At 42.4% G+C, this 19,770-nt stretch overlaps 1 pseudogene; it reads right to left on the reverse strand.

Annotated features, from left to right (window-relative positions):
* Positions 1–16,078: 16,078 nt before the first annotated feature.
* Positions 16,079–17,651, reverse strand: LOC136503171 (uncharacterized; annotated as a pseudogene).
* Between the last annotated feature and the right edge of the window lie 2,119 nt (positions 17,652–19,770).

Here is a 19,770-nt window from a genome sequence, read left to right on the forward strand (position 1 = left end):
TTGTTGCTAATGAATATAGTTCCAACATAGAAGTCTATCGACCAGACAACTCTGGAGAAGTGTCGGTTCAAGCCCTTAATGCTTTTTTTAAAGATACTGGTTTAACCTTGGATCAATTGACGGGCAAAGCTCCAATCCAGAACCTGAAAGTTGATACCTAGAAGACTTATAAATATGGCAAAAGTCTGTACAACCCTGCGGCTCTAAATGAATTGGGTACGCAAATGTACTTGCTCAACAAGTGGTACATGCAGGCGTATGGCAGGGGTGAGCAGTGGATCTTTGTCAGATTTATAGACCATTATTACTTCCGTGGCGATGACATCTTACATATTAGTTTCGAAGAATTGCATCAACTATTCCACTTGGACGCTCTGGACAAATCAATCATTAGCTCATTTTGTTTGTAAGTGATTCTTACTTTTATTTAATAAACTCACTTCCATGCGTACGTGTATATAATTATCCTCACATGTAACTTATATTTATATACAGATTCCAGATGTCAGAGCTCCAAAGAATACAAGACACCAGTGTTGGCTTCATTGATCCTTATATTGTATTCAAAACCGGTATTATTGTCAAGGAGCGGTGGGTATCTGAAGCACAGGAGAATATCATGATGTTCTTCGTGAAGCAGCACGACAAGACAACAATACTTTTCCCGTACAACTTTAAGTAAGTGTTAATAATAATGTAGTCTACACATTTTATGTAATATTAATATAACTTATATGCATGTACGTGTGTGTATAAACCAATGCAGGTTTCACTGGATACTCATTGTCATTGAGTTAAACTCAAGTCGGTTAGTAATCTTTGACTCGTTGAGAAAAGAGCGGGCATTATACCAAGATATTATAGACATTATCCAGGGGTAATTTCGATCTCTCGCGCACAACTATTATTGAATAGACTTTGCCATAATTTATTAACGATCGTACATTATTGGTCGCACAGGGTTTGGAAAGAGTTTATTCGGCAACATCGCAAGGATTGCAAGGCACCACTTAATGTAGTTGAAATACCAGTAAGTTATACTATATACACTTCCCCACGTGTTTAATTACTATATCGTACTTCAATTTACGTGTGAGATGATGAGAATAATCTTCTTCTCGTACAGTGGTGTTTGCGGCAGGAACCAGATAATAACTTATGTGGATACTACGTTTGTAAATTTATCACTGCGCACATAAGAAGAACTCCTAAAGATGTCATCAGAGTACGTATATATTATTTTTTTATTTATTTTTAAATGAATATATATATATATATATATTAATACTTTTCCTTTTATTTCAAATGCAAGACTGAATGGTTGAAACGAAGGGTCATGCAAAAAGACCATTTGAAAGCAGTTCAAGAGTCAATAGCAGGATATCTTCTAGAAAAAGTGCTAAATCCCAACGGCGAGTTCTACTTTGATCCTAAGAAATAAATGATGTAAATTAAATGTTTATTGATATCGTTATTTTCGAGAACAAGATTATGAAAGTGTTGTATATATACATATATATATATATATATATCTATAATATATATAGGTTCATACTTTATTCGAATATAATAATGCTCGAGATGAGAATTAGATGTAATTATATGCGTGCGTGTATTTATATTAGCAGCGTAGAATACGTACATAAAAACATATTATATATTAAACAAATACGTGTAACTGAACTGAAAACAAATTAAAAAAAAAGAAAAAGAAAAGGAACCTTTAGTCCCGGTTGAGGTTACCAACCGGGACTAAAGGGTGCGGCTACGTTTGCTCGGCTGGGAGGCCTTTAGTCCCGGTTGGTAGCACCAACCAGGACTAAAGGTCCCTCTTTAGTCCCGGCTCGATGACCCGGGATTAAAGGTGGCACCTTTAGTCCCGGGATCATTGTCCCAGCACGGTAACCAGGACTAAAGGCCGTTACCGCCCGGGACAACAAGTCCATTCTGTGGTAGTGCTTATGGATGCAAAATTTGAACGGCGGACAGGTTTGTGTGAACGAGAAGAGACAGGTACCGTGATTGGGGACAAAACTAGCTAGAGCGATTATTAGCGTTGTTCAGATCGAGAAGATGGACGCGAATGAAATTGACCAAGTGCCGACCATATTCACATTGTCATATCGCATACATGCTGCAGGGATCGATCGGAAGGGGTGATACGGCTCCCCATGCAACACGTTTTCTTCCCTTCCAGCGTTCAGATGGAATTGTGCATGCATGGACGCAGAGGACCAAAGAGTACTAGGATATTCAAAGCAGTAGTACTAATAATTAATTTTCTGTACCGTTGAGCAAACATTTTTAGATTAAGAAATACAAAGCATTCCAACCTTCACATTCACAATATGCATTTTAATTTTGTTTGCTGTACCGTTGAGCAAACATGCATTTTAATTTTGTGTCGATATGGTAACTCCGCCCCGGCGTCACTCTCCTTCGGAGCGACTTGGGCGGCCCCCGACGCCCCCACCGTTGAGCCCTCCTTGAGCACCCCCATCCCTGCAGCCGCCGGAGCGTGTCAGTCTTCTGGGCGAGCGCAAGGATGGTGGCGGTAGGGAGCACCCCTCACCCCTTCTCTCCCAGTGGTGTCTCCCAAGCCCGTGGTGTGACCTCGAGGGCGGCAGCAGGCAGTGCTCAGTCCGGCGGCCATGAGGGGCGGATCAAGTGCTCCTTCGTCGGATCTGGTTGTCCTACGACTGGATCTGGCGGGGCCAGTGGTGGTCGGCCTCTCCGACCACATCTAGGTGGGCATGGTCGAGCCCGGTGGCGGCGGCTCCGGCCCTGGACACCGGGAACGGCGCCGGAGGTGGCTGAGGGCTGCTTGCACAAGGCGCGCAGGCCGTGATCTGCCCTTCAGTTGGAATCAGGTTCCTCGCTCGGTTGTGCTGTGGTCTGGCTTAGATCCATGGAGGGCCAGGGAGCAGGCGTGTAGATGGCGGCACTTCGGTGCGGAGGTTGCTTGAGGTCATACGCGGCGTGGTTGACGCAGGGCCGGCCCCACAGGGGTTGGGACGTGGTAGGCTGGGCGACTAGGGCTTCTTCTGATCCCGACCCTCTTCTCCTTGCCATTTGCCTTCCCCTTCCTCGGGTTGGCTTTTGAGGCGGACCTGGCTGGATCTGCTTGCTGCTGGTCGGGTTTGCTGGTTCCAGCGGGGGCGGACTCTTTGGCTGGTTTCTCCCGACGCTTCTCCGGGTCGACGTCTCTAGGGGCAGTGGCTGGGCGCGGCTGTTGCTGATCCATCGCCGCACCTTGCCTCCATGGTAGGGTTCGGTCTCCGACGGCGACGGTATTGGAGGTTGCTTGAGATTGGGGCGAAAGCTTGGACGACGACGTCTGCGGGCGTCGTTCCCTTCTTAGAGGCGTCATTTTCTACTTCTACTCCTACTATATTGGATGTTGCAGGTGAAAACCTTTCTATAGTGGGCTACCTTATCGGTGCTTTTAGCATCGTTTCCTCCTTGGAGGCATGGCTAGGCTTTCCAGTTCCACGGTTGCTCCTTCCATCTGGCCATGGATGCCCCAAGCTCTGCTGTTTGGTGTCGTCCGGCAGGTCGTCGTGTTTCTTCTGTCCTTGTTAGTTGTTAGTTAAGTTGTTTTAGTTGGGTCGTTTCGATCAAGTTGGAGCAAGTATAGTGGCGTGAATTTTGATAGTTGTCCGGTTATTGTACTAAAGTGTAGGATGAGTGGAACACTCTCCTCAGTTGTATGGTTTTTTGGCTCAGTTTTCATTCAAAAAACTGGATAGACACTTGTCTTTTTTCTTTCTTTCTTCCTCTAATAGAAATCGCGGCAAAACTTTTGCCGTCTTTTCTAATTTTTTTTTTGTGTCGACATAAGGTCCTGTGTGCCCAATATGCATATGGAAAAAAAATGCAGCAAACAATGTGTACCGTCGTTAGATGAGAAAGCTTGTATGCATCAAATGCTACTCTTGTCGAGTCACGCACTCGTGCTGAACGACCATTCACAGTCATATCCCTATCCCAATGGGCTATGGCTACTTGCTAAAAGAAATAAAAGATTTCCCAAACTTCTCGACCCGTTGGATGCACCAAACTAATCATTCGATCTCATCAGGATCGGATTACACCTTCAACTAGCGTGCTCACTCTGTGTTGTGTGTATTATTAAGGGGTGTATTCGCGCATTACAACTACTCTCGAGTCTCGAGATCGTTTCAACAAAATATATAATTCAAGTTCGAACTTCTTTTTCGATCGAGGAAACATTTTGTTAAACTCAAGATAATTACATTAAAATGATACAACTGTCTTGAGATCACTTCCAGCTCTGCATAAAAGCACATTGCCTATAAAAAATCTTTTCTCTAAAGACACAGACAGACTATTACTATCAAACTGTAGATTAGACCGCCACATAGGCACCAACGTGTCTGGGTAAAAAAAATCCCTTGACCACGCGCTCTAATTTTATTGTTGTCATGTCAATATGAGCAAATCCTATGAACGTAGCTGCTAGAGAATAATCCAAGTACAAAGCCAGTGGGTAATCAAGTACATAACATGCAATGCAAAGAAGATTGATTTTTTTTTTTACTATATACCATGTCGTAGCCACAAAGACCAACAGGTTACGGCCACTCTTAGCAGAAGTAGTATTCTCAGGTCTGTTCTAGTTCCCGGTAACCACCTATACCAGACGTATACCCTACAGGGTTGAGAAAGTTTTGAAACCACCTATATAATAGACCAAACTATTTTTTGCAAATTGGCATTTAAAAATAAGTGTTAGATCGTCTCTTCCTTATGACAAAAGCAACATGTCTTACTACCTTGCCAATTGCATGCAGTTAGGTAAATTATCATTTATTAATATTACACCCTGACGTAAGTACCACAACAAGAAGATTTTAATTTTTAGAGGTGCTCTCAATTTGTAATCGCTTATATTGATGTTTGGCACATTATAGCAGATCATAACAAGATAATTATATTTAATCGAGAATTGCCTATTTTTGGTTAAGTTTCAGAGAAATTTATTTTGCTCATGAATAGGAAAGTAGGAACAATGTTAAAAATACGTGGGAACATTGCCTATGCTACTATCTTTGCGTCTATCAGATCCCTATGCCAAGACAAATAACCAAGTTTGACTTGTTTATTTTTTGCTATAACTAAACACTACTGGAAAACTGTACTTTGCCGAGTGCTTTTTATCAGGGCACTCGGCAAAGAAATATTTTGCTGAGTGCCGCACTCGGCAAAATAAAGCACTCGGCAAAGGTGGCTTTGCCGAGTGCTCGGCACTCGGCAAAGCCTGGCTCTCGGCAAATCTGGGCTTTGCCGAGTGCCGCGGCACTCGGCAAAAGTCACACTCGGCAAAAGGTGGTCGGCCCGTGACGGCGGGCATCTGCCGTCAGATTTTGCCGAGTGCCTAACAGATGGCACTCGGCAAATTTTTTTTTATTATTTTTAAAAACTTATTTTGCCGAGTGTAAACCTTGGGCACTCGGCAATTTTTTTTTTAATTTTTAAAACTTATTTTGCCGAGTGCCAGCGTCAGGCACTCGACAATTTTTTTTTATTTTTGAAAATCAGCTTTGCCGAGTGCATCTGACGTCATAATTTGCTCGAAACCTTTACAATTTTTTACTACAGCCTCCACATGTGATAACACGACACCTCGACAAGTTTCATGATTTTCAGACTTCGTTTGTATTTTATATAATTTAAAATCACATTTCCGGCAAGTACCTCGACATGTTACGTCAACGAGATACTCGAGATTTCATGTGACTTCCTGGATACGGCCTAAACATACCCTAAATATCATGAGTATCAATTTTTGGATGACCAAAGTCCATTATTCCATGTACCTGCAGTTCAAATTTGAAATATCCCAAACAATTAGATGAAACGAAATAAACTAATGAAATATATCAAAAAAAGTCAAAATTGCCCCAAATTTTAAAATAGAGTTTTAAATACTGTCACAAGGCCACAGGAAAAAATTTGGGCCCAAAATCAAAAAAAAATTGCCGAGTGCCATGGGGGCACTCGGCAAAGCTGATTTTCAAAAATAAAAAAAACACATATCTTCGCACGGTAAATTACCTGTTCCAAATGATGAAGATTACACCTTCGACACAAACACATATGATGGAGAGTTCTATCAAGCAGATGAGCTACAAGGGAGCTTTGAGATAGTCTTACCCGGTGTGACGACCGCCATGGAAGTAGACAATGAAACGGTTGATGACGAGGACCCTAGAGATGTAGTGCTAAATCCGAAGGACATTCAAATGCTTGAGCGATTCCATTTAGGCAAAGAGGGGAGGTGGGAGCCGGCCTGGTCGTGGGACAGGTACAAGCTCGGCTCGGATGACGAGCAGGACAACAAGCAGGAGCGGGTTTTGGTGGACTTTTGGGTAAGTGTCTCACAACATAGCTCAATACATCTCCTCTATTGCTTAAGTCTTTTATTGAAATAATGAACGGATACATCGTGTTTGTATGCAGAGGTACTTCAAGGTTGAAGAAGGTAGAGAGACCCTGGCGGATCAGACGGCACACAGAGCCTGTAAGAAGTACGTCGGCGACATGATTCACGAGGCGTGACTCCAGGCCCACGTCGACTACTACAGGTCCATCAAGAAAGAGCCCCTCAACAAAACCGGCGCAAGAAATGTGGCGCTGACCAAGGAGCAGTACCTTCAGGTAGGTGAATAATATTAATTCGTTTTGAGATTTAGTAGGTCCAGAATTGATCTTCTTATATGTCAAACACTTGATGATGCGTAGGTGCCGGCCTCATGGTGCATGTCGCATAGATCGGCATGGTCGAGGATCGTGGACAGGTACCTTGACTCGGCGTACATCGCAAAGCATGAGCAAGGCAAGCGGAAGCGGGCACTGAGGACCGCTCCAACTCACCACCAAGGCAGCCGCAACCTCCCCGCATTCAAGCGGGCACTTGTACGAGATGTCATTTATCTATTCTAACGCTCAATTTTGCCTGATTTCTAATCATCTTGCCGTCTTTCTCGCAGGAGGTGGCACACTCGGACGTGCCGGTGTCGGAGTTTGGGGCATGGGCTGTGTCCCACATGGGCCCGGTGAAATCCGGTGTCGTCTTCAACCCGGATGCCCCTGCCCAGGCTTACTTTGACCCGAGCGTCCACGCTAAGGTCAGAGACTACACGGAGGCGGTTAGGGTGCTCCGTGGCTCAGATCACAATCTAAGCACTAAGCCCCTTGAGACAGAGGTGATCGTGAGGCTGGGGCAAGGCAGGAAGCACGGGCGGTTGTGGATTGCAGACGGCGCCGACTCCTCGAGCTCTGCACCCTCTCTCTCCGACGTGAGGGCACGGAGCACAGCTAGAAGCCTTCCCATACGTGCATGGCCTACTCCAACACTATCGCGGGTCGACGAACTTCAGGTAATTCTGGTTTCACTCGTCGTACATTGAACGTTACACACATTGATCAGATTTACAATACTAAAACATGTGATTGAAACACTGCAGGCCGAGCTGGCAGAGACAAGGGAGACGCAAGCGCACCTAACCGCAGAGCTGGAGGCCATGAAGAAGCAAATGGCGGACATGTATCAGATTATGCAAACCATCGGGCAAGCATCGGGTGTCCAAGTGCAGTTGCCAGCTCCAGCTCCGGTTCGACACTTCACTCCTGTGAGTATGGAAGTTTAATGCATTCGTGCCGTTGGGATTGTCGGCCTTCGTGCCGTTGGGATTGTCGGCCTTCGTGCCATTGTGATTGTCGACCTTCGTGTCGTTGTTTCTTGCAGGTTGAAAACCTCCCCGTGCAGGGGAGGTGCTGCCGAAATTTTCAATTTTTAGTCTAACACATGCAATCTCTTCTCTTTTGTGCAGCCTCCGTCGGCGGGTTCAAACAATCCCGCTAGCGTGTCACCGACGGCTGATCACGTCAACCCTTCGCCGCAGTCCAGTCCTTCACCGCTGTCAGGGGGCCACACCTGCAGTTCCGCCGCCGCAGTAGAGATGTTGAACTTTGTGATGTTGAACTTGTAATAATAAACTTGTGATGTTGAACTTTGGTGTATTTGTGATGGATTTTCGATGGATTTATTAAATATGCGTGTGCTTGTGATATATAATGCATGTTGGTGATATAGATGTGATGATTGATGTATATATATATATATACAGTTACAATGGAATGTAAAAAAATTACAATTCTCGGGGTCTTTGTCGAGTGCCATAGGCAAGGCACTCGGCAAAGTTTTTTCCAAAAAAATCCAGAAATTCTTTGCCGAGTGCCTGGGCTGGGGCACTCGGCAAAGTTTTTTTTTTTAAAAAAAAATAAAAAAAAACTTTGCCGAGTGTCTGGGCAGGGGCACTCGGCAAAGTATTTAAAAAAAATAAAAAAAACTTTGCCGAGTGCCTGGGCAGGGGCACTCGGCAAAGTATTTTTTTAAAAAAAATCCAGAAATTCTTTGCCGAGTGCCTGGGCTAGGGCACTCGGCAAAGTATTTTTTTAAAAAAATAAAAAAAATTGCCGAGTGGCTGGATAGGGGCACTCGGCAAGGTAATTTTTTTAAAAAATAATTAAAAAACTTTGCCGAGTGCCTGGACTTGGGCACTCGGCAAAGTAATTTAAAAAAAAAATTTTGTCGAGTGCTGGGTCAGGTCCTCGGCAAAATAACCGTTAACGGCCGATGTGGAACGGCCGAAAATATTTTGCCGAGTGCCGCCCCAAGCACTCGGCAAAATTGTTTTTTTATTTTGCCGAGTGCCCCGATAAAAAGCACTCGGGAAAGACCCTTTGCCGAGAAAAATTTTGCCGAGCGGACTTTGCCGAGTGCTACACTCGGCAAAACCTTTACCGAGTGCAAAGGGCTCTTTGCCGAGTGTAAAAACACTCGGCAAAGCCGCGGCCTCCAGTAGTGAAATCCTTAAAACTTAATTAGTTTATAATGTTAAAACAAGTTTGCTAGGGCCACTTTATGTCCTCGTCAAACAGATGCCATCATCGTGGTGTAAGATATACGGTCTCTTGATTCACAACATGGCAATTTTGACTTTATTATTTAATGTTTGACCGATTGAATATTTATATAAATAGATATAAATTATATGGCATATTTCTAGCACTCCTTATCACAAATGTAATGTTATATCTCTCTCACTTTACTTAACTAAATATTTAAGTAAATATTGTTGGTTAAAAATTAAAAGTCAACGTTGGTAATTATTTTTGAAATAGAGGTTTTATACATTTTTGTTACCGGTCTTCAAAACTAGATTTTAACAATTAATTCAAATTAGAGTATATTTTTCATAATGGGAATAGTCCATTATTTTACTCCCCCAAAGGATGGCCGGAGCGCACCTAACCCGGTCTCCTAAAATTAAAGTTTGTTTAGCTTACTTCGGCCTCTGGTTTAAGCTAGATCACCATTTTACTTTTACTCACCCTAATCACAGATAAGTACTATTTAGATATATATTGACTCCAGGACAACTATGACTCGTATTTTTTATTATAAAATATCACAAAAGTATGCCTTTTTATTATACTATGTTCCAGGGCAAATCTACTCATCACATTTTCAAATATCTAAACTCAACGTGTAAGAAAGTAATACAAAACCACTGATTGGAAGGTTGACTTAAGCTAACCCAAGGTGTCACTTATTTGTAAACGAAGTTGTAGGTTAAAACCAAAGAAACTAGTATTTGTGTGTAGCCTGTAGCGAGATATGAAAAAAATAAAAAAAAATCATATTAACTCGGACACAAAATTGTAGCTCTTGCTGAGGTCGATCAACTTTGCAGTTGAAAACATTTAAATTCAATATATTTAAATGACTAAATAGCACATATTCATGCAAAATTTTTAGCAGTGAGCATCAGAAAGGAACATAACTTTTGGTTACTATTTATGAAGCCTAGTTGTGCTCAAGATGGATTGCACGAGGGATAGAGTCGTGGTTTTATGTCACAGCCCAAAATATTATCTCCATATTTTTAAAATTTTGCGGGCCTTCCCCTGTTTTCAGCCGGGCCGATCCCAGCTCCTAGCTGCCCTTTTCTCACGCGTCCTCCTCTCTCCTGCTTGTGGGCCGCGGCCAATTAAGGCGTGTGGCAGCTTGAGCCTGGAGGGCGCGCAGCTCAACAGACGCACGAGCCGGGGCCGGGGACGGGGACCGGGACGGTGACCGAGTCCCATCCGGCCGCGCCGCCATCGGACGCGCACGCCAAAGGCGCGTGGGTCCGACGCCGCCCTTTTGCCGACGCCACCATCGCACGGACGGACTCGTGCCGAGACGTCACCTGACAGCTGCCGATCCGCCGCCGCCGATCTCCCTTTATTACCCTGCAGTCGCAGGAAGGTGAGGGTTTGAAGTGCTTTATATGTTTCAGAGGTATGTGTTTTAGATGTTATAAATGGATATTATAATGGTAGTTTTTGGATGTTGCACGTGTTGCAATGGTTATACACGTATGCTGCAAGAGTTTGTTCAAAATGTTTCATCTTTTACGCATATTGCCAGTGTTTTATTTAGATGGTGCATATGTTGCAATGGGTATATTGCAAATGTATGTTTCAAATATTTTATCTATTTCAGACGTACGTTGCAATTGTTTCATCTGAGTGTTGCAAAGTAGAGACATCGATATGGGTAAGAGGCGCAGGCCACGTAGTGCCGGTGTGGAAGAGACGGGGGAGTCATCCGAGCGGCGTGAAAGAGGTGGGCACGAAGCGGTGTGGAAGAGACGGGCGAAGTGCTAATGTGGAAGAGATGGGGCATCCGAGCGGTGTGAGCAGCGAAGCAGAAGGAGCAATCCGAACACGGACACGGGAAGCGGAGCTGGTACAGGCGACGTGCGAATCTAAGAGACCAATGCGAAGCAGGCGTGGACGTTCGGACGTACGCAACCATCCATACGTCTGAGAGTTGGTCTTTCCATATTTTTAACTAAAAACTACTCCCTAGTCTAAAAATAATTTTAGGTTTTAGATAAGCTATTTTTTAATTTAATCAAATTTATAGGGTTTGGCCATCAATGACAGGCCATCAATGTATGTTCCAAATATTATAGGCACATTCAAAGTTTGGCAACTAAACATGGGCCTGGTGCTGTCATTCCTATTTGTTGACGCGGGCCTGGCTCAGACGGGGTTTTGGAGCTGCATTCCAATTTGTTGACCAGCCGGGTTCAGACAGGGGTCTTGTTTAGATTGCTTCAAAGTTTTAAGTTTTTTCACTCTTTCTCTATCACATCAAATCTAGGAACACATGCATGCAGCAATAAATGTAGATAAAAAATAACTAATTATACAGTTTAATTGTAAATTATGAGACAAATCTTTTGAGCCTAGTTAGTCCATAATTGAACAATAATTATTAAATACAAACAAAAATACTACAATGCTAAATTTTTCTAACTCTTACGATCTAAACAAGGCCAGGGTTTTGGTGCAGCAGCGCCGACCACTGACGTCCAAGTCCAACATGGCACGCTATGGGCACATGGCTGGGCTGTACTGGAGCGTGGAGCACGACAGCTATTAATGTCCGTGGACGCTAGCTGCCGCACTGCCCCGTTTAGATTGGAACGGCACGTCACCTGGACTAGGCCTGTTTGGATTCTAGCAAATCACGTTTAGTTTCAAAAAGTTTTTCCAAAAAATGCTACAGCAGTCATCACATTAAATCTTGCGATATGTGCATGGAGCATTAAATGTAGACGAAAAAAAACTAATTACACAGTTTGGTTGAAAATCGCGAGACGAACGTTTTAAGCCTAATTAGTCTATAATTGAACACTAATTGTCAAATAAAAACGAAAGTGCTATAGTAGCCACATTCCCAAATTTTGACGAACTAAACACGGCCGTAGAAGCCAGTCAGGGATCATAAGGGCATGTACAACCCACAGACGGGGGTCGTCTGCAACACCCTCGAATCTAGCAAACAGACAGCAAAAAAGATAGGTCGTACAATGGAGAGTCTGTTGCACTATCTGCAAGCTGTTTAATGCTTTGCATGTAGCTAGATCAACCGTGAACATTATTTTGTATACCATTGTGTTGCTATTTAATAGAAACGGATCAAAAATAAATTAGATGAACATGAGTACAATATTTATTTTAAAACCATCAATATAAATTAATATAAGTCATATTTAAAAAAAAATGGAACAGTATGTACGCCTGCACACTAGTTTTAGAAATCAACATGACAGCTCCATACATCAACTTAGCTCCATACATCATGAGAGGAAACAAAATCATATGGCAACTCAGCTAATTTAAAAGAAAAAAATTGATAGCATGCAACAGGCTGATATGATCTCAATCCTTTTCCAATTTCACAAAAGTAGCTCGCAACACTAATAGAGCTTGGTAAAAATTAGTAACAGCAGCAACATACTCAGATTTTCAGGTAGAAACGTTGGTCAACTATGAGATTCATTCACAACAACAACAACAATCAGAAAGCATATATAACAATTTCATGTAGAAGCTTCATGAAAGGACAAAGGGCAGTCCTAACTTGCTATTCAGAGTTTCAGTAACTTGATGAGATCACAGAATTGATTCAATCGCCTACTCTGACCAAGCATTTCATTTCTTCACCAAGTCAGCAAGCATCAGTTTCCATCGAGCAGCCAAAGCACAACAAAGCCAACATTTCTCTAAGCTAGTTGAGACAGATAGATCAACATGACAGCTCCATCATCATAGCTCTACACAAGAAAGTTGTTATTCAGTCCGAGAGTATCATAGCTTTCTAAAAAATAAGCTAGTTCAGCCATAACAAATTCATGCTACTTTCAGAAGTGAATGTAGTTTTCAGAACAGAATGTAATTTTCAGAACAGAAAGCACTTGATAGCATCCAATTTTCAGAAAGGAAGATACGCATACATGTACTATTTTCTAGGAGTAATGTAGGAATCATCAGTAACCTCCTTCAAGAACTCATCAGTTTTGTCAATACTCAATAGAATGAGCTAGCAGCATTCAGTTTTCTAAAAAAGGCCTGATCATGATTCTTCAGAACTGACAGTAGAAATGAATTAATAGCAGCAGCTAGCTCATAGTTACAAAGGCAATTCTATCATCAAGAACTGAGTTCCTGCTTTCGCCCAAGCCAGCTGAAGCTACACTGAACACAGCACACACTATTTTGCTAGCGAGCAAGCGATTTACTCTACAAGCGAACCCACGCAAATCTCAGGACACCACACGCGCTCCAGATCCACCGAGCACCTTGTCCCTGTGAAATTACCGGTAGCAGGCTACCTAGCAACAGGCTCACGGCGGCCGGGACGGAGCTCGCCAGTGCGCAGCCCGTGGTGCGAAGGAAATGTCGAATAGGAAATGGAGTACTGTTGAGAAATGGAGTGATTACCATCCCATGATGCATCCCAAGCTGCGGAACGCCCAAATCCAGGAGAAGAGGGATCACCGCCGGCCGCATCCCACCAAGCTGGAGACGGTGAAGAGGGGAACGGAAACCAATCCATGGACGACGAAGAGCTGGGGAAGCCACCTCCGCTGGATCCGTCGATGGAGGATGGCGCCGTCGCCGAGCCCTTGCCGAGACCACCGGTGATGGGGCCGCAGCAGTCGCCGCAGCCAACACCGACGGAGGAGATATGGAGACGGAGATGGATTTGGCGTGGAAAAATCCCGCGCGCGCCCAAATCGGTTGTTGCCCGCGTGGGATCCGAGCGCGCCGTCGACTCTTGGAGACGAGGCCGTACATCGTTGCTGCGGCGTCTATTCCGCCTCGGAGCACGGGACATGGCCGTCGCCTCGCGAGGCGACGGGGTGCTCGTCTCTCGGGCAAGTCGAGGTGGTTTTTGCAAAACTGGCGCCGAAGAGACGAGGAAAATACAAGCGTTGTACGTGCCCTAAACAGACCCAACTTCCCGCCAACATCTACAATCGGGTAGCCTCTAGATTCCACAATCTAGCAAGCCAAGGAAACCCAGCTTCTATCAGCTTTTGGACTCAACGTGACCAATCTGCCCCTCACAGCAGTGGTGGAAGATACAAAGAGTACGGGTATTTTAGCTTGTCTTAGCTTTTGGAAGCTGTGGTTCCAAACAATCTACCGATCCAGCTTTTAAAATCTGGCTTATTGTAATCTAGCTTTTAAAAGATAGCTTCCAAAATTTTAAGTGGGATCCAAACACAAGGGCATTTTAGAGCAAAATACTCCATCGGTCCTAAATTATAAATTATTTTAATTTTTTTTAAGTTAAAACATCTTAAATTTGACTTAAATTATAAAAAAATTATAAACATTTATGACATCAAATAGGTATACTATAAAAATATAATTAACAAAGAATCTAATCTAATGATACATATTTGGTATCATAAATGTTGGTTAAATTTGAGATGTTTATGCTCCATGAAAGTTGAAATAAATTATAATTTAGAACAAAGGGAGTACTAATCTTTTAGGCCTTGTTCATTTCGTTCCGAAACAAGAAGATGGAGAAGAGTGAAGGAGACTTAATCCTCTACAAGTACAAATCTCCCCCTTAATCTCGTCCAATCCTCTCCAACTCTCTTGGTTTGGGAAAGAAACGAACAAAGCCTTAAGTGATTAAACACCACACATTATTATAATCCAATAAATATATTATAACAAAACTATAATCCGCATTTAACGTAGGATCATAGATTATTGTTGAACCAATAATAATATAAGTTTTCAAACAAACCATGTTATTATAATCAATTGACCAGATTATTACCATTCTATTTCATAATGCAAATTATATATTATTCAAAATCTAAACAAGGTGTTATTTATTTTGGGAAAGTATCAACCGAAGCGGACCGATTTAACCAAAAATATTCAGTTAACCAAATTTGATTTTATTTTGACTCTATTCGGTCATAGTTGCTCTATTCGGGTTTTAGGTGGCCTTATACCATTTTTTTGTGACACTACTATATTAGACACTAAAGTAGATCTATTTGCATATTTAAACATATTTCTAGGATAATTCATTGGTTATAAGCATTCTATGTTGCCTTCTCTCATGTTTAATTTTTTTTAAAGAGACCGAAGTAGAGTGCAGTGATAGCGTCAACGTTTTTCTGCCCGACCCACAAGCACTATGCCACTGCGGTGAGTTATTTTAAGGTATTGTCTTCAGTTATTAATTAATTATTTAGAATGCTTGGGGGCAGGACGTTCGGAATTTCGGATGGATCAATTCACATCATACACGGCTGGGCGTATACGTAGGCCAAGGGAAGTGAATGAAGCGGCGACAGTAGGACGCTAGATTTCAAGTTAGAGTTTTGGGTTTTCAGGAGAGGTTCCATGCCCAGCGGCCTTAGAAGGGGTTTTCAGTACGACTCCATGACTTGCATTAACCATTCTATGAGTTAAATCCTAAACCTGGTAGAAGGAGGTTCTCTTTTTCTCTCGGAATAGCCATAATGATATTGATTTCATCATCAGACAAAAAAAAAGCTGAAAAGATATAAGCAAGGAGTACATGGTTAAATCAATCGGATCCTCGAAGCATGGAGATCTGATAGTTTACGCATACAAGATGATCTATATCTACAAGATATACCTCTTACCTGGTAGCAGGAACTGCTGGTATGTTAGAGATTCAACCCCATTGATCGAAAATAGGGACATCATTTCAGAGGAAAAACAGTACTGACTAAAGGCAAATCGAAATACCGCAGCATGAAGGCAAGAGAATTTGTACTGAATATTGACAACGTTTATTAAAAGTCCAAACGAGTCACTTGTCTGACCATTATTAGAGATCTAAAGGCTGAGGTGAGGTAAACCAAGGTGAAACAAATAATGACATCAGCATAAACAACATACACTCAGCATCCAATCATTGAGAGATCTGATTCAAACTTCCAGTAAATATCAGCATCAGCTACAGAAGGAAGGAAGCAACTAACCTGTAGTAGTTGACATTCATCTTCGTCAGAGCAATTACGAACATACCCACAATTGCAACGGGAGCAATAACTTTAGGTAGCAATTGGATTGGAAGCTATATAAAAGCCAAACATCTTTTGTGTACTGTATGCAGGTTGGAATATTACAAGAGACGAGAAAGCAATCAGAATTCAGATGCCACGTACACACAACTGTAACTGGGGAAATGACAAGCATTCAGAAAACAGGTGCTAAGGTATGTCTTACTGGAGAAATTATCATATGACCAAACCTGCGTTAGACTATAATAACGCCACTACATGCACCTGAACCTTGCAAGCAGGTGTCCTTTAACGAGGCACCTTACAAAAAACTGAATGAACAAGAACACCAAGTCCACTACCTGACTATCTCGCCCCAAAAGGCCCAGCACATTTGCAGTTGCTTCACTGGTAACAGCTCTACGTGGCAATCACATTGTTGTCAGACTGATGGTGTACTCCCTAATCTCTCTACTCTCTCTACAACTACTGCATAGTTTGACATGGTTTACTCTCTACTCTCTCTACAACTACTGCATAGTGGTCGTGACGTTGCTTGGCCATGGGTCTCCATCAATTGCCTTCCCCCTCATAACAGTGACCAATGCACCTTTGCGTTCCATCTCCTGGATAAATTGCTTGACTTCTGGTTCAAGATTCGGAGCTTGTCGGACAACAATACCAAAGACACTACTGCTTTGAGGGGGAGGTTCCGTGCTTGGACAGATCGGTCCACGATTTGCAGGAAATGAAGCATTATCAGTAGTAAACGAAGTACCTTCAGTGGGAACTGTAGCAGCATTAGCAACTGCAGTAGATGTTGCGGCAGTGCAGACAGTTCGATGCGATGAGTCTCTGAGTCTCCTTTCTTCAGGAGATTCACGTTCAAGCCACATATTGGTGGGCCCTTGAACACAGCAACCTTCAACTTCTTGAATGTTCTTAGCAGGAAACTGCTGGTTCTCCAAAAGCATGGCACTTCTCGTCAAAATCGTTTCCTCATCTGGTTCCTCAGATTGTACCTCATCTAGCTGGTTTGAAATATGTTTTTCCCTCTCTCCCTCCTGTTCTACAATTATATCACCTTTATCCTCCTTTGCTTTGAACGCCGCCCATAGGTAGGGTTTTCTTTGGAATGCTGCAATTATATTAAACAAGTTAAACAGGTTTTCTTAATAGCAGCATACAATAATCTAATAATTAGTTTCGCTTCAAATTGATTGATGAAATAGAAAATTACTAGATATGTTGTGTATTACAATAAGAGGCCATATTTTTACAAAACAAAGCACATACTCTGATATCTTTCAGGCAGTAGAACAGATGGGAATATCAGCATCTCAGCTTCACCAATAACAGCTCGCAAGATCAAATCTTTATCCATGACTTCATTAACTAGTTGTTCTAGTTCTTAATCATGCCTAGGGAGGAATATAAGATGATCATTAGACAATTATACACAAGGAAATGATAGTACAAGTAATGGAAAGAAATGCAAAGGCTAAGCAAGGCACCTCATTTCAGGAGGGAAGAAATATAGGCCAATATTGTCACCAGTGGGTTTTGATGCTTTAAATATCTTAGGCCACGCTGCCATTCTAGGAACCTTTGTCACTTGAACCACCTTCGGCAATGATGACAATTTCCACACTTTCTCGCAAGACTTGGATGACAAATGTCCAGCCAATGAATGTATTCCTTTCCATCTATCTTGAAGATTCCACTATTCATAGAAAAGAAAAAAAATTAGCATATGAAGACTATAACATTTCAGAACATAAAAATGAAAACTCCACATCAACTGTACCTCCATCTAGGTATCTCAATAGGCTTCGAGCAACACTAGCATTGCCGCTCAACACAATGCTTTGAAATAGAAACCTGTGGTGTCAATTCAGTGGTAACATCTTAAATATGCGCCGGATGTTGGTCACTGACATCACCTTCTTCGTCTTCGTTGGCTTCTATGTATCTTCGCCTCTTCATCGGTCTACAAGTAAGATCTTTTTGCACATGTGTACTAGCCTTTTGTTCTAACAATGGCCGTTTACTCCTAGATATGACGTCATTGGTTTTCCCATTGCCTCCAACTGATTGGACCCTATTAGGCAACTTCAAGTTTGTTTCTCTATACTCACATGAGAGAACATGTGGGGAAGAAAATATTGCACCATTGTTAGCTTCAATGAACGGATCGTCCCTTTGGTGTTCAGAATGATTCTTTCCAAACAAATGGGATCAATTATCTCTCAAATTACTCCCGAGACCTTGCATGTGTTCCTTTGGAGCATCATTTGCCTTTGTGGTGTTCGTCTGCTTATGACGATTGCCATCTTTGGTCACAACTTCATCTTGGTTTCCCTTCGCTTTGTTTGGCTCATCTTTGTTAGGATCCATCCGATTTACCACTAGGATGTTTGATTTTCTTGAGACTTCTCTAGTTTTCAAGTGCTCCGAAGTTTTAGTGCCTTCCTTTCCAACATTGATGTCTTCTCCTTTATATGGATTCGACTGCCCCCTCCACCATGAACCCAAGACACCATTGTTTAGATTTGAGGTAGCAACATTCTTTGCCTTGTGAATCAAATTTGGCATCGCCTTCAAGTGAGTTCGACATGAGCTTGCTCTAGATGTTTTTATATGGTGAGATTGCTCTAGATGTCTTGGTATGGCGTTTGAGTCATCCTTTGACTTCCAAGAGGCAGACGGTGCCTTTGGTATTTTCAAAGAAAGTGCATTCCTAACGATAGAGGGCTTAGAGCACTTGAAATCCGATCAAGGATTCAAGCTATTCTCTAGCCTCAATGTAGTAGGTTGGCTTGCACGCTCACATATCCCGATTTGCTGTTCTTTGCTACTAAAGCACTCAATGGCCCAATGTTGGAAATTGTTTGGCTCCTTCTGTCACAACATTCACTCGCCGATCATACACGTGATTGCTCTTGGATAGATTCATGCATTTCATATTTGCCCGATGTTTTCGGCATTCTTTGTCAATTTTCATCATAGGGTTCGATATAAACCTACATTCAGATTTCCTCAAAGACAATCCATTTGCCACCTTCAATCTAGTTGACATGCGCCGCCTCAGGCCAAAATAGGATGAATTAGGTTTCCTTGGACTATTCATCGTTTTCTAACGACTTAAATCAGCTCCAACTACAAGCAATGAAACAAAATTCATTATTCAAAACAATTGCATCCAAGCAACAACTACAAAAAGAACAAATCATGGTAACACAGGAAGTGACAAGTTATTCCCTAGATTACATGAAAGGTAATCAAATAAATGGAAAACATTGTGCAATCCCAAAGCAACAAAAACATAGGGATTATACATGACGATGAGTGAAAAGCGTGTCAATGCGAGACCAAAAGTAATTTGTTCATGGGATCAAGTCTCATGTCAATGTCCACAAAAGGAGTTATTCAACATTCAATTCCATGAAAGTTCATGCAACTCCAAAACTCAAAACCCCATATAGGTTCCTAACGTGCATAGAAGTTATAAATCACCTAATGCAATCATATTTATATGAAAAAATAATGGGCGTACCTAGTGCAGAGAGCTCCCGCTCTGTGCGGGGTCTGGGGAAGGGTGTCACTGCCAAGCCTTACCCTCACCTGTGCAATGCAAGGAGACTGCGACTCGAATCCGGGACCTTCCGGTCACAGGCGGTAAGACTTTACCGCTTGCACCAGGCCCGCCCTTCTATATGAAAAAATAATGAAAAAAATAAAATTTATAGAAGGAAAATTTTTGTTCTACTACCACAACAATTCACTTTGTTTGCCTAAGCCCCTTCAACAAAATTCCGCCAAACAACCTAAGGTT

The sequence above is a fragment of the Miscanthus floridulus genome, chromosome 14 (genome assembly GCF_019320115.1).
Source record: "Miscanthus floridulus cultivar M001 chromosome 14, ASM1932011v1, whole genome shotgun sequence".
Classification (NCBI taxonomy): Eukaryota; Viridiplantae; Streptophyta; class Magnoliopsida; order Poales; family Poaceae; genus Miscanthus; species Miscanthus floridulus.